Genomic DNA, 13213 nt, shown 5'->3' with positions numbered 1-13213 from the left:
AGGAGGCAGCCTGGGATCGAACCACCGACCTTCTGATTAGTGGCTGACCTGCTCTGCCACCTGAGCTACAGCCACCCGATGTATCGGGAAACACCCGATATAAGGAGCCACCAACACACTGTAGAAAAGTTTGATTCTCTTCGTCCTCTCAAAAACATAAACAAAAACAAAACCCAGATGCACAAGGCCGTCCACTTGTTTAAATGACAAAAGTAACACTTTAAAAAAAAATTACACTGAGCACACAAGATGAGACCTGTTGCCATCCTTGTGTAATTTGGCATACTTGAACCTTTTTCCATCTCCGGTCTTCACAGCCACCCTTCCATTTAGGCCAATTCTGATGAGGCATCAGTGAACAGATCAGCTGAAGGGCCAGATGAATCTCTCAGGTTCGGTGTTAGCTCTGTTGTATTTTTACCTGTTTCTTAAAGACATGTAGTGTTCTTTTCTTCCATTTCCTTGAACTTCCTCAATTCTGTTCATTGTGAGATGGACAGAATCAACTATCTGAGGCATGCTGAGATATGTTAGCATTAGGTTAATTTTCAGTTTGGTGAGCTACTTGGGAATTACTTAAATACGATTATACCTTTTAAACTGTGTTACCGTTGACATTTTTCATAGATTCAACCAAAAACAAGGAAACAAATGTGTTTTCATGACAGGATGTTACTAACAAAATGCCAAAGATACAATTTAAAAATGGGTCTTCACTAAGTTGTCTGAGTGTAGACAAAACGCTGGTTCATCCCTTGAATTAGCTGCCTTTGAATTACTCATTGACTTATGAGTGACCTAAAATAAACATTTCACTGAAAATGAGTGAAAAGTCACCCAATGTCAAAAGAAAAACAAAAGAAAGCCAAGAGAACTATTAGTTAACAAAGCAGTCTGTGCCCTGATGCACTGGATTATAACATTAGTGAGAGGTGCTGGTTACTCCCATATCATCAGTGGTTTGGTATCTGATAGTCTGGTGTTATATTTTGCACCGCAGTGAGAAAAGGTAATTAAAACTGACAATGGATCAGCTGTCCCACTAGCGAGTAGATTCACAGTACACTTCCATTTTTTTAACCAACCAGAATAGGTCAAGGTCGGCTGTGCAGCAGGCAGGAATTGGACCTAAAACGTCAGACTTGGGAAACAAGAGGTAAACTTAGAAGCAGCTTTATTGCTTAGCCTTTACCAAAGCATAAAATAATAACAGCTCAACTAATTCTCATTCACACAATGAAGAGGGAACCAACCATGAGGGAGAACAAAAAGAGCAGATTGAGACTAAGACAATATGTCCACATAGGATGATGAGGAAAATACTAAAGGTGAGCAGATCCATCCAGATATTGACAGTATTAATACCCATGCTGGAAATGGTATCAGAGCGAGAGTATCGTGATAGGATTGATCCTTTGTTTCTGTCTTCTAAGTTCAGCAGCATGTAGCCCACTGAATGTCTTCAATTAGTTGTTTTTAGGAAATAAATAGATACACCTCAGACATGCACTCTGAAAAATATCTGAACCTTTTTGTGTTGACTATCATATCTATTTTATTTATATCCCATAGGCCATTTAAACAATAGAAGTTGACCCAGAGTGCTTTAGAAACAGGCACATATACATTTCATGTTTAAAAAACAAACAAACAAACAAGAAAAACAGTTTCAAATACATGAAAAGCTGAATGGTGTGTTTTGTTGTGCTAACTAATTATTGTGGAAATTAAAAATCACAGTGACTTAGTGGTTGTTAAAATTTAGAATTCAATGCAAATTCATGATGCTTCATCTCATAAATAATTACACACTGCTCTTTGATACATAAGCTGCTTATTAAAAGTTAAATGTATCAGTTTTGGTATTGGCAATACTAGCCATTTATTTTATTTTGGCATTGGATTAATACCAAAATGTAAAGTATCGCACACCACCACTAAATATAAAGCACAAGAGACAAGAGGCCACCAGATGAAAACAACTACCAGTGAGACCAAGCCTCAGACATAATAACTTGACACAGACTCAAAACACAGAGGCAAGACTGAACGAACAGAATGGGAATACATCAAAAAACATCAAGGAGCTAGAGGCACAGATACAGGTAATTGTTGTGAGTGAAGTTGCCCCCCCACCCTCTACAAATCAAACAAATTTGATGTCAAATGTTTGTGCAACATATATGGATATATGGACGTGTAGCCTAAGGTCTATATTATTAAATGGTAAATATGTGACAGTCAGTATTCGGATTGTTACTCTAAAAAAAAGGAAAAAAAAGTAATTTAATAGTTACGCGGTAGGTTACTCAATTACTTTCTGGACAAAGTAATTTGTTACATTACTTTCTTGTTACTCAACAAAGTGACCTGAGACACATTGTCACATAATCATCAGGTAACAATAAAAGCGTGAGGCTGCAGGAAGTCCTGGACTCAGATAAATGCAGGAAAACCAAATGGGCTGTTTCAACACATAATTATTACTATGTACAGGTAAACATTCAAACATGTAAAAATCAAAGCATTTAAACATTAAATATAAATGAAATATGGATTTACTTTAAAGTTGTGTTAGCAGTGTAATACAGCCATTTCTCTACTGGGCACAGTTTGCACTTTACCATCACGCTCTTGTCCTTTCTGCAATAAAAATAAAAGTAATCTGCACATCTCCACTCCAGCATTTTCCTCTTCCACCACACAAACTGAAATCAGTAAATGACTGTAGCACAACTGCACAGGAAGCAAAAAAACTTTTGTGTGAAATTTAAAAAAAAATTCTGTCCAGCTTGCAGATAACTTTCGAACCTTTGTCACACAAATTACAACATATCTAGCCGTAATGTGATTACTGAACTAACAGTAATGCATTACATTATAGCATTACAGTAACACTAATGACAATGAGAGTGCATCAGAGACCATGTGAAAGAGTAATGTAAAAGTAATGTAACGAGCAGTGTAACAAATTTTATTCTCCTGCAAGTATTTTAGTAACAAAATGCATTACTTTTAAAAATGGTAATAATTAATGTATAGTAAATGGCCTGTACCCAGTCATCCACCCATTCACACACTGGTGGAGGCAGCTACAGTTGTAGGCACAGCTGCCCTGGGGCAGACTGACAGAAGCGAGGCTGCCATATCGCGCCATCGGCCCTTCTGGCCAACACCAGTAGGCGGTAGGTGAAGCGTCTTGCCCAAGGACACAACGACCGAGACTGTCCGAGCCGGGGCTCGAACCGATAACCTTCTGATTACAAGGCGAACTCCCAACTCTTGAGCCACGATCGCCCCATGTATACTGCATTTCTTATTTTAAATAAACAACACTAATTCTGATCACTTGGTAAGCAAAACTATTTTATTTCCATTTGTTTGCCATGCAATCCTGTGGTTTGAACAGAGGGAATTCCAGGTATTCTTTGTGCTTGATAGCCAAAAACACACAAATGACATCATTAAGTGATGACATTTGACTAGTGTAGTCTGCCATTGTTGCTGTTACCCATGGCACTATGGACTTACCAGGAAAGTGAAGACATACACACGTAATGATGTGGTTTAGTGTTTCCAAACCAATTCTTAGGTTTTTACAAGCCCAGTACATGATTCTAGAAAAAGAGTAAGAGCTTGTAATCCATCAAAGGTCACTTTAAACCACGGTGTCAGCAGAGAGTCATTTGCAGAACATGAATGTTGGAGGAGTTGCGTATTAATGGAAGGACGATTGGACAGAAGCACACTCTGCACTCAGCATGAATCATCCTTCATCTGACCTGTGGTACATTTGGTCGTTATGAAAATGCCACGACTGAGATTTTCATCTGTGCAATGATGGAAAAAACTAATGGGTCAAAAAATTATTCTGGAAGACTTTATGTAGCATACTAATACAACTAATTTTCTGCATTTTATTCTTTTGGCATTTTACCCTGCACCACAGTGCCTACTCTTACTGCCTTTTGCCACCTGCGACTCCACTTAACTGGTGCAGTGAAGAGTCCACATTTCCTCAATTATGTCCCATCTGTTAAACCAGCAAACAGTGGTGTATTTTGAATTATGAAATTCACTTGAACAATGCCTACATGTGTTAGCATTTGGCTCGTTTCTGAAGCCATGTTTTGTATTTTTTAGGTCTCTACCTACCAATATGCCACTTTATGACTACTAATTACCTGCACAACGTTTAAATGCAGCTGAATTCAGATTTGCACACTCTGGTAGTTTTCAGTGCTGATTTTCTATTTTGTGTTTTTTGTGAGATTACAGGTCACTGCCTATTTTGACTAGCATTCATTAGTAGACTGCTGATAAAAGCAGGGTTTCACGATCAAACCATTGAAAGGCAAGATAAACTAAAATATAGGCACTGGCTATAATTACAGGAATGATTGAAGATCAGCAATAACAAAAGTTTCTATTGTTATATAATTGATATAAAGTATTCCAAAACATTTTCAGTGGCTATTTAAATACACTGAAGCCATGCACGGAATAGGTTATATGCAGCTTTTACCAGTGTGTCATCAGGCAGGCTGCAAATTCAACATTTCTAATAAAATGGTTCATATTCACTTACTATCGGTGTTACTCTTTCGACATGTGTTACAAATTGAACTGTCAGTTTTAGCTTTTTTGTACTGCAAATTCTTAGCTGAGATAAGATATATTTATTGCAAAAGTTTTTGTGTTAAAGCTGAAAAAACAAACAAACGAACAAAATGCCTTACATAAGTAAGATGAACTGAAACTCAATGGCCACTTTGGTAAATACACCCGTTTAGCTGCTCGTTATCAGAAATCTCTAATCAGCCAATCACATTGCATCAACCCAGTGCGTTTATGTAAAGATGGTCGAGAAGACCTGCTGTAGTTCAAACTGAACAGAAAAGGGAAGAAAGGTGATTTAATCGACTGTGAATGTGCTGTAGGTGTTGGTGCTGGGTATTTTAGAGTCTTTCAGAAATTGCTAACCTACTGGGATTTTCTACTAGACCTTCTTCCGGTCTTGCGGAGAATGGTCTGAAAAGAGAAAATATCCAGTGAGCTGTAGCTCCCTCGGTCAAAATCTCTTGCTGATTCTAGACGTCAGAGGAGAATGGCCACACTGCTTTGATCTGATGGCAACATTAACTCAAATAACCACTTTTTAAAGCCAAGCTATGCAGAAAAAGATCACTCACTGCAGAACTCACAAGAGACGCTACTGTTGGAAATCAATGCAGCTTCATGCTACAGTTCATACAGTCTCACCAAAATTGGACAATAGAAAACTGGAAAAATGTTTCCTCGTCTGATGAGTCTCGAGTTTTGCTGTCATTTGGATGGCAGGTTCAGAATTTGGTATAAACAACATGAAAACTTGGATCCAACCTGAGCTTTTCCATATTTTCTTCTCCTCATTGGCCTACTGATAATCTAGAATGAAATTTAAAATCTTTCTCCTCACATGCAATGTCTTGACGATTTACAGATTTTATTGTATTAATAACCCCAAACAGAGCACTTCGCTCTCAGACTGCTGGCTTACCTGTGGTTTAGGGCTGTTCGATATAACGATATATATCGGATGACGATATAAAAACGTCTATCGTTTCATTTTACGCTATCGCTTGTTTCATGGTGTCGCAAAATAAAGTGTTTACAGCAATATTTTTTCATCCTTTTGATGGTCACTGTAGTGGCTATATTAATTTCTTCTTTCTCTCGTTCTCTCATATTTAATATAACCACACTACAGACGGACAAGCGCCTGTTTTTATGCGTTGTCGTTAGCAACAACAACGGTAACACCATCGCGTGTCCGCTTGTTTATGTTTCACATAAACCTTTCACAATAAAGCTCAAGATCCCGTTGAGACTTTTCAAAATAAACTGAATCATGTGAAAGAGCAGATTATTTACGGCTGAGAATTAAAAAAAAGAGCCGCCTGGTGCTAAAAAAATAAACCTTAGACTCAAACGTTAGAACAAGCTTTTCCCCGCAGCACGCCGTGTAATAAATACTCACAAAGAAAACGGCGGCCGTTACAACTTGTGTCTAAAAATGTATTGTTTCATGCATCGGTTAAAACACTCGACTCCAGCTACATGACGCGCAGCTGGAAACACTTCCCGCAAGACGAGCTGCCCGAGATTCACATAATTTACAGAAAATGTTACATTTTTGTGATTTATATCGTTATCGGGATGATAGAATTCTTATATCGGGATATGAGATTTTGTTCATATCGCACAGCCCTACTGTGGTTCCTAAAAATCCTAAAATTGAATTTAGTTGAATTCCTTGATGTAGTCACCTGCTGGTGGTGTAATAGTGTAGGGGATATTTGTATTGGCCCACTTGGACCACTTAGCATCAATTGATAAAAGGAATTCAACATTTTTCATATCACAAGCTTTGTGTGCAAGAGAAATGGCAACCAGCAGAGAGAGTGTCAGGAATAAGTAAAAGTGACCTTGAAAATTGTTTTTCTCTACATTAACATTCTGCAGGGATCAGAAGCATTTCTGAAAGTAGTATTCCAGTTTACCTTGGTTTACATTTGACTTTTCTGGGATCCAGCAGGATATTCATGTATTACAACTATCAGTTCAACACATCCACGTTCATGCTGACTGCTCCTAGCTGCAGTTTCAATTTTCTCAACTGAAAAGCTGAAGAAACTCGAACTTCCCTTTATAAATGTTAATTTTTGGTCTTTTTGTTCACTTTCTCTCAGAGTACAGTGACATTTTTCTTTGTCCTTTTACGGCCCACTATTGATGATTGGTACTAGAGCACTCAGCCTCACGACAGCTGTCTCAAACACAAATCACGGTTAAATAAAAGAATTGTGCTGTAGGCGTCTTTTTCCCTGAACTTGTATATTGTTGCTCTAGCTGTTGTGCAATTGCTGGCTGATAATATGCAGCTTAGAAATTATTTCTTTCTTCACATGTATATCAAATTCTCCTCTCACCCCTGCAGGCAGTCTATCCTTCAAGTTTCACTGCTACCAGAGGCCTGGTACCAGTCAAAAGTTTGGACACACCTTCTCATTTAATAGTTTTTCTTTATTTTTACTACTTTCTGCATTGTAGATACATACTGACATCAAATATATGAAGTAAGATATTTGGAATTAGGCAGCAAAGAAAACATGATAAATAACTCTAAATATGTTTAATATTTTAGATTCCTCAAAGTATCCACCCTTTGCTTTGTTGACAGCACTACAAACCCTTGGCCGTCTCTCAGTGAGCTTCATGATGTAGTCACCTGAAATGATTTTCACAGGTGAGAATTGTCAGAGTTCATTGGTGGAATTTTCTGCCTTCTCAATGGGGTCGAGACCATCAGTTGTGTTGTGTAGAAGTCAGGTTGGTACACAGCTGACAGCCCTTAGCCTATCAGCTAAGTAAAGAGATATGACAGTGCATCATTATTTTAAGAATTGAAGGTCAGTCAGTCTAGAAAATTGCTAAAACGTTGTCCCCAAGTACAGTTGTAAAAACCATTAAGTGCTATGATGAAACTGGCCCACATAAGGACCGCCCCAGGAAAGGAAGACCAAGAGTCACATCTGCTGCTGAGGATAAATTCATCCGAGTCACAAGTTAACAGCACCTTAGATTAGAGGTCAAATAAATGCCACACAGATTTCCAGTAGCAGACACATCAACTGTTCAGAGGACTGTGTGAATCAGGCCTTTATGGTCAAATAGCTGCTAAGAAACCACTACTAAGGAAAAGCAACAAGCAGAAGAGGTTAGTTTGGGCCAAAAAACACAAGGCATGGACATTAGACCAGTGGGAATCTGTGCTTTGGTCTGATGAGTCCAAATTTGAGATCTTTTTATTTATTTGACCTCTGGATACAGACACAAAATGCAGTTCTTCATGGGACATGAGACACGCATGTGTTTCACAAACAGCGAGTGAGGAGCACAAATGTATTTTCCGCTGTGCTGCCAACAGCAAAGTGCTGAAAGCTGCAGGTCTTTGAGTGGTCCGGAAGGAGACTGGTTCAAATGTGAGTCATCCCCATAGATGCCCGCATTTCAAAGGGCAGCTTTGGAGCAGGAACAAGGATGTTTACACCCTGGTGTAAAATAAAAAAATTCTGTCTTTACTCTTGTGTGACAAATACACAAAGCATGATATTTTTTAATTCAAATGTTTAAGCTGTAATAAGGTTTATTTGTCATTGTTAGGGGCACAGCTGTTTTGATTTTAAGGTGGACGACGACATAGGTGTCTGACATGTCTGTTTGCTGTGTGTCAGGTTACCTAATTTCGATCACGAAACTGTTCCGCTTTGGTGAGGGTCAGTGTCCGCATTATGGGCGCAGGGCATCCAGGCACATTCAAAAATTGTCACCATAACCCCTCAGATGAATTCTCCTGTCAGACTTTAACTATGAGAAAAATTAAGTCATGTAGTTTGGTAATGAAAAAGTCCTTGCTCCCTTCAATGCATTCTCCTTGGATCTCACAAATCTCCGCCCGTGTTACTGTCCAGTGCCTCAAGAGTCCTCACATCACCAGTCCGCATATTATTCCCTGTTGCCAGTTTGCAAATAAATCTTTTAAGCCAGCCTTATTATGACAAGGTTATAATGTGGGTGTATTTTGGAGCATTTTAACATTATTATCTAACAAGTGGAGTGATATAGCTTTCTTAGTGGTAAAGCTAGGTATCTAAGATGATTACATACCAGCTTTACTGAGTTGAATTCTACTATATGTATATCTACTATGCTTGTTAAACTGTAATCAGTGGCATCAGCGTTGGTCCATATTGAGACTGTGTGAACTCCTGGGATCTGTAGATTCATTATCATTCTGTTCCAGGTGAATGTTCCTGGATAAATGTACCCATCAGGTCAAGTAAAAAAATTTCTGTCATAATGTGAATGAATAACTGTGTGGTTATAGCAACGCATCAAGGCTGTGAAAAAGAACTACTCTTTTATTGAATAAACCTTGTGCATTTTAGTTAGTGATTTTTTTTCTTTTCTATTTGGACCCATTTTTAAGGGTTATTTCTATGTAAAAGGTTTTTTTTAGTGTGAACATGCTTTCAGCCTGGAAAAGACAACAGCAAAAACCAAGAAAATTATGTACTTATTTGTGTCTCTGCTGCATTCACATGGCCTCTGGTCAGTCTTCGCAGGATCTTTCTTTTCTATTTAGGTATGTTCGAAAGTGCTAGTGTCAGATCCTATTTGGGCCGGGTGAGGGTCAGTGTCCGCATTATGGGCCCAGGGCATCCAGGCCCATTCAAAAATGTCACCGTCAGCTGAACTCTCCTGCCAGGCTTTAACAACCATAAAAAAAAATTAAGTCATACAGTTTGGTAATGAATCCTAATCGGGCCAGCAGCTGTGGTGACAACATCTCAAAATTATGCACTTTTACATGATAAAAGTATCATATCATAATATCAGTGGTACATCATCTTCTTCCCTGGATGGTTTGCAGTGAAGTCCGTGTTGGCAGTCTGGTTTCTTTGTACTGTTATAATTGGGATCTTCATTGGATCATGGTGTATGGTGGTTTCACAGGCTTTTTCTTTTTTGCTCTAAGCATGTCACCCTACCACTACACTCACTGGACACTTTATTTGGTGTACCTGTTCATCTATTTGTTAACACTAATATCTAATGAGCCAATCACATTGCAGCAAGTCCATGCATTTAGGCATGTAGAAACAGCAATGACAACCATCTGAAGTTCAAACTGAGCAACAAAAGGAGGGAAAAAATTTAAGTGACTTTGAATGTGGCATGTTTTGCTCATGTTAGATGGGCTGGTCTGCGTGTCCCAGAAACTACTGATCTACTGTGTCTGTGAAGGTTCTCAGTCATCCAGGTCATCGTAGTCAAAGGAGCTTGCAAAGAAAAGCATCTGGACTTCTTTAAGTTACTTGAAGACGTTTCACCTCTCATCCGAGAAGCTTCTTCAGTTCTAAGGTCAAATGGTGGAGAGTCCCAGATATAAACCTAGTGGGAGAAACCCCCCACAGAGGGACAAAAGGACCCCCTGATGATCCTCTAATCGCCTGAGCCAAGGTTGCCGTTCTCTTCAATGTGCACAGCGCAGTCCAGGAAAGGCAAACAGTTGTCCTTTGTGTCTTCCCTGGTGAACTTGATGTTTTTATCCACAGCGTTAATGTGCGCAGTGAAGGATTCCACTTCTTGTGTCTTGATTTTGACCCAGGTGTCGTCCACATATCTGTACCAGTGGCTGGGTACTCTTCCTTTGAAAGAGCCAAGAGCCTTCCTTTCCACTTCCTCCATGTAAAGGTTGGCTACAATAGGTGACACGGGGGAGCCCATGGCACAGCCATGTTTTTGTCTGTAAAAGCCTCTGGAACACAAACTTGGAGTAATTAGGACCCTACACCACCGGGCAGAACATGTTCCCTCTAAGCCTGAAGGAAAAAAGAAGGAACACACACATGTAAAGGAAGCACTCAAAACGTGCGGTTATCCTAAATGGGCGTTCTTAAAGTCAGCAAAGAGGCATAGAAAAGAAGACCAGACACCAGCGAGGGAGGTTAAGAAGGACAGACGCAACAACATTGCCATCCCCTATGTAGCCGGTGTATCAGAGAAACTCAGGAGAGTTTTCTCCAAGCATGACATCCCAGTGTATTTCAGACCCAGCAACACGCTCAGACAGAAACTGGTTCACCCGAAAGACAAAACGCCAAAACACAAACTTAACAATGTGGTGTATGCTGTACAGTGCAGCGAGGAATGCCCAGACCTCTACATTGGAGAGACCAAACAGCCACTTCACAAGCGCATGGCACAACACAGAAGAGCCACCTCCACAGGACAAGACTCAGCAGTCCATCTGCATCTTAAGGATAAAGGACACTCTTTCGAGGATGCCAATGTTCACATTTTGTGAGCGACCATCTTTGAACAGAGGCGGTGGTTTACGACACCAACTCTCTGCCATCTATAATCCAGTTTTGAGATCCCTTCCCAGACGCCTTAATGCCCACTCACATCCTGGGCCATCTGACCTCAGGAATTCGCATGATAAGGTGGGGCCAGGTTTCACAATGAACTCACCCGAAACTCTGGCTGATTGGGACCCACACCCAGTTTCACACCTTGGCTCAGGCGATTAGAGGATCATCAGGGGGTCCTTTTGTCCCTCTGTGGGGGGTATACTCCCACTAGGTTTATATCTGGGACTCTCCACCATTTGACCTTAGAACTGAAGAAGCTTCTCGGATGAGAGGTGAAACGTCTTCAAGTAACTTAAAGTCCAGACGCTTTTCTTTGAAAGCTCCTTTGACTACTGATCTACTGGGAAATAGCCATATCTGGGGTTTACAGAGAATGGTGTAAAAAAGACAAAATATCCAATGAGCTCCAGTTTTCTGGGTGAAGTTGCCTTGTTAATGCCAGGGATCAAAGGAGACTGCTTCAAGCTGACTGGAACGCAACAGCAAATAACCAATGGACACATCAAACTTTTAAGCAGCTGGAATACAGCAGCAGAAGAGCACACCAGATGCCACTTCTACCATCTCAGAAAAAGAAAATGAGTATGAGGTTAGCATGGGCTCACAAAACTAGATGACAGAAGATTGTAACAATTCAGCAATTGATTGAGTAATGCTACTGACCGTGTCCATTCCTTTATGAGCACTGTGTACCCACCATCCAGCATGATAACACATCATGTCACGAAGCTCAAATATCTCAAACTGGTTTCTTGAACATGACAGTGAGTTCACTGTACTCAAGTGGCCAAAATTTGAGGAATGTTTCCAGTACCTTGTTGAATCTGGAGACACTGAAATCTGCAGGCTGATATTTTAAGAACCTTAGGTGCCTATTAAAAGGTTTTTAGAAATTTATTTTTTCACAATATGACTTCTGTACATAAGTTCAAATAATTCTTCAAATGAAATCAAAAAGATTTTATTTTCCAGTCCAAAATAAGTTAACAGATGAATCGGTTCATGAATTCACGATTGCTCTGGAGTGAGGCTTGCTCTTATCTTTGAGATGATGTTCCCAGCTGCTGATAACCATGATAAAGCTGCTCTCTGTCACAACTTCAGTCATTTGAGAGGTGCATGAGCCTCTTTTCAGGACAAACTCATCTATACGCCTTTGATTAATACTATTAAAACACAAAACTGAATTATAAGAGGCCGTTACTAATCACAAATTTGGTTATATATCATAGTTTCTCAGATGGTGTAGATTTCAATGCCAATTAAAATCTTTTAACTGATTATGTATATCATTAATTATTGACATTGTCTAACCCACAGATTAACTACCCAACGTAAGGTGGAATAGGTTTCAGAATAAACGCTAATATTAATGTGAGAGAAAAAATAGGAGAAAGTGAAGCTACTTCAGGCTAATGGTTCACTGTTGCATTTCACTCATTAGCTAACAAAACTGAAACAGTGTTTGCTTGGCAAGTGTCAACCTGAGAAGTTTTTTTTGTTGTCTGTGAAATGCTTTCACATTTTTTAAAACCTCAGTTTCCATTTTCTTTCATCCTCCTCTGTTACATTTGGCTACATTCTTCTTTGTTAGTATTGAGTGAAGTCTTGGCAGATGATATAGATGATACTGCCCCCATGGCTTCCTGTAATGTACTGCAGTTACAAAAAAACACATTTACTAGTATTAGTATATAACAATAAAATTCAGCGTCAACAAATTTTTGTAGTTGACGTCATCAATTATGCCGACACATTGTTGCAGCCCTAAAGATGAACAACCATATTTGCATATACAGCAATTGATTTTTTTTTTCCATTTTGTTCATTATTTTTTGCCTCCTGCCATTTCTCACCTCCTGAAAGCACAAAATGGTGAACCACCGAATTCTGACAAACAACCAGGAATCATCAGTATTCCAAATAAGCAGGACTGAGCCAAGCAGTCATGTAATGAAGCTGTTCTATATAGATATTGCTTTTCCTCAGAATATGTCTACTGCCCATAAACATGTAGTGAAATCAGAAGCATAAGTATTTTTTTCATTTTTAGCTTTTTTCTTTTTGTTTTCTTCCACATGAAGAACTAAAGATAATACATGTTGCTGTTCTGTGTCCATCTGATGCTTTCTGTTGTGAATTTATAGTCCGAATTCAAGTGAGCAGTGACATCTGAGCAGAATTAAGTTGCATGCAGGTAAACAAGCTGTGTACAAAGAGTAATTAACCAAAAC

This window comes from Haplochromis burtoni, unplaced genomic scaffold (genome assembly GCF_018398535.1).
Source record: "Haplochromis burtoni strain Fernald_Lab_line unplaced genomic scaffold, NCSU_Asbu1 Contig_110, whole genome shotgun sequence".
In the NCBI taxonomy this organism is placed as follows: domain Eukaryota; kingdom Metazoa; phylum Chordata; class Actinopteri; order Cichliformes; family Cichlidae; genus Haplochromis; species Haplochromis burtoni.
This window is presented reverse-complemented; position numbering follows the sequence as displayed.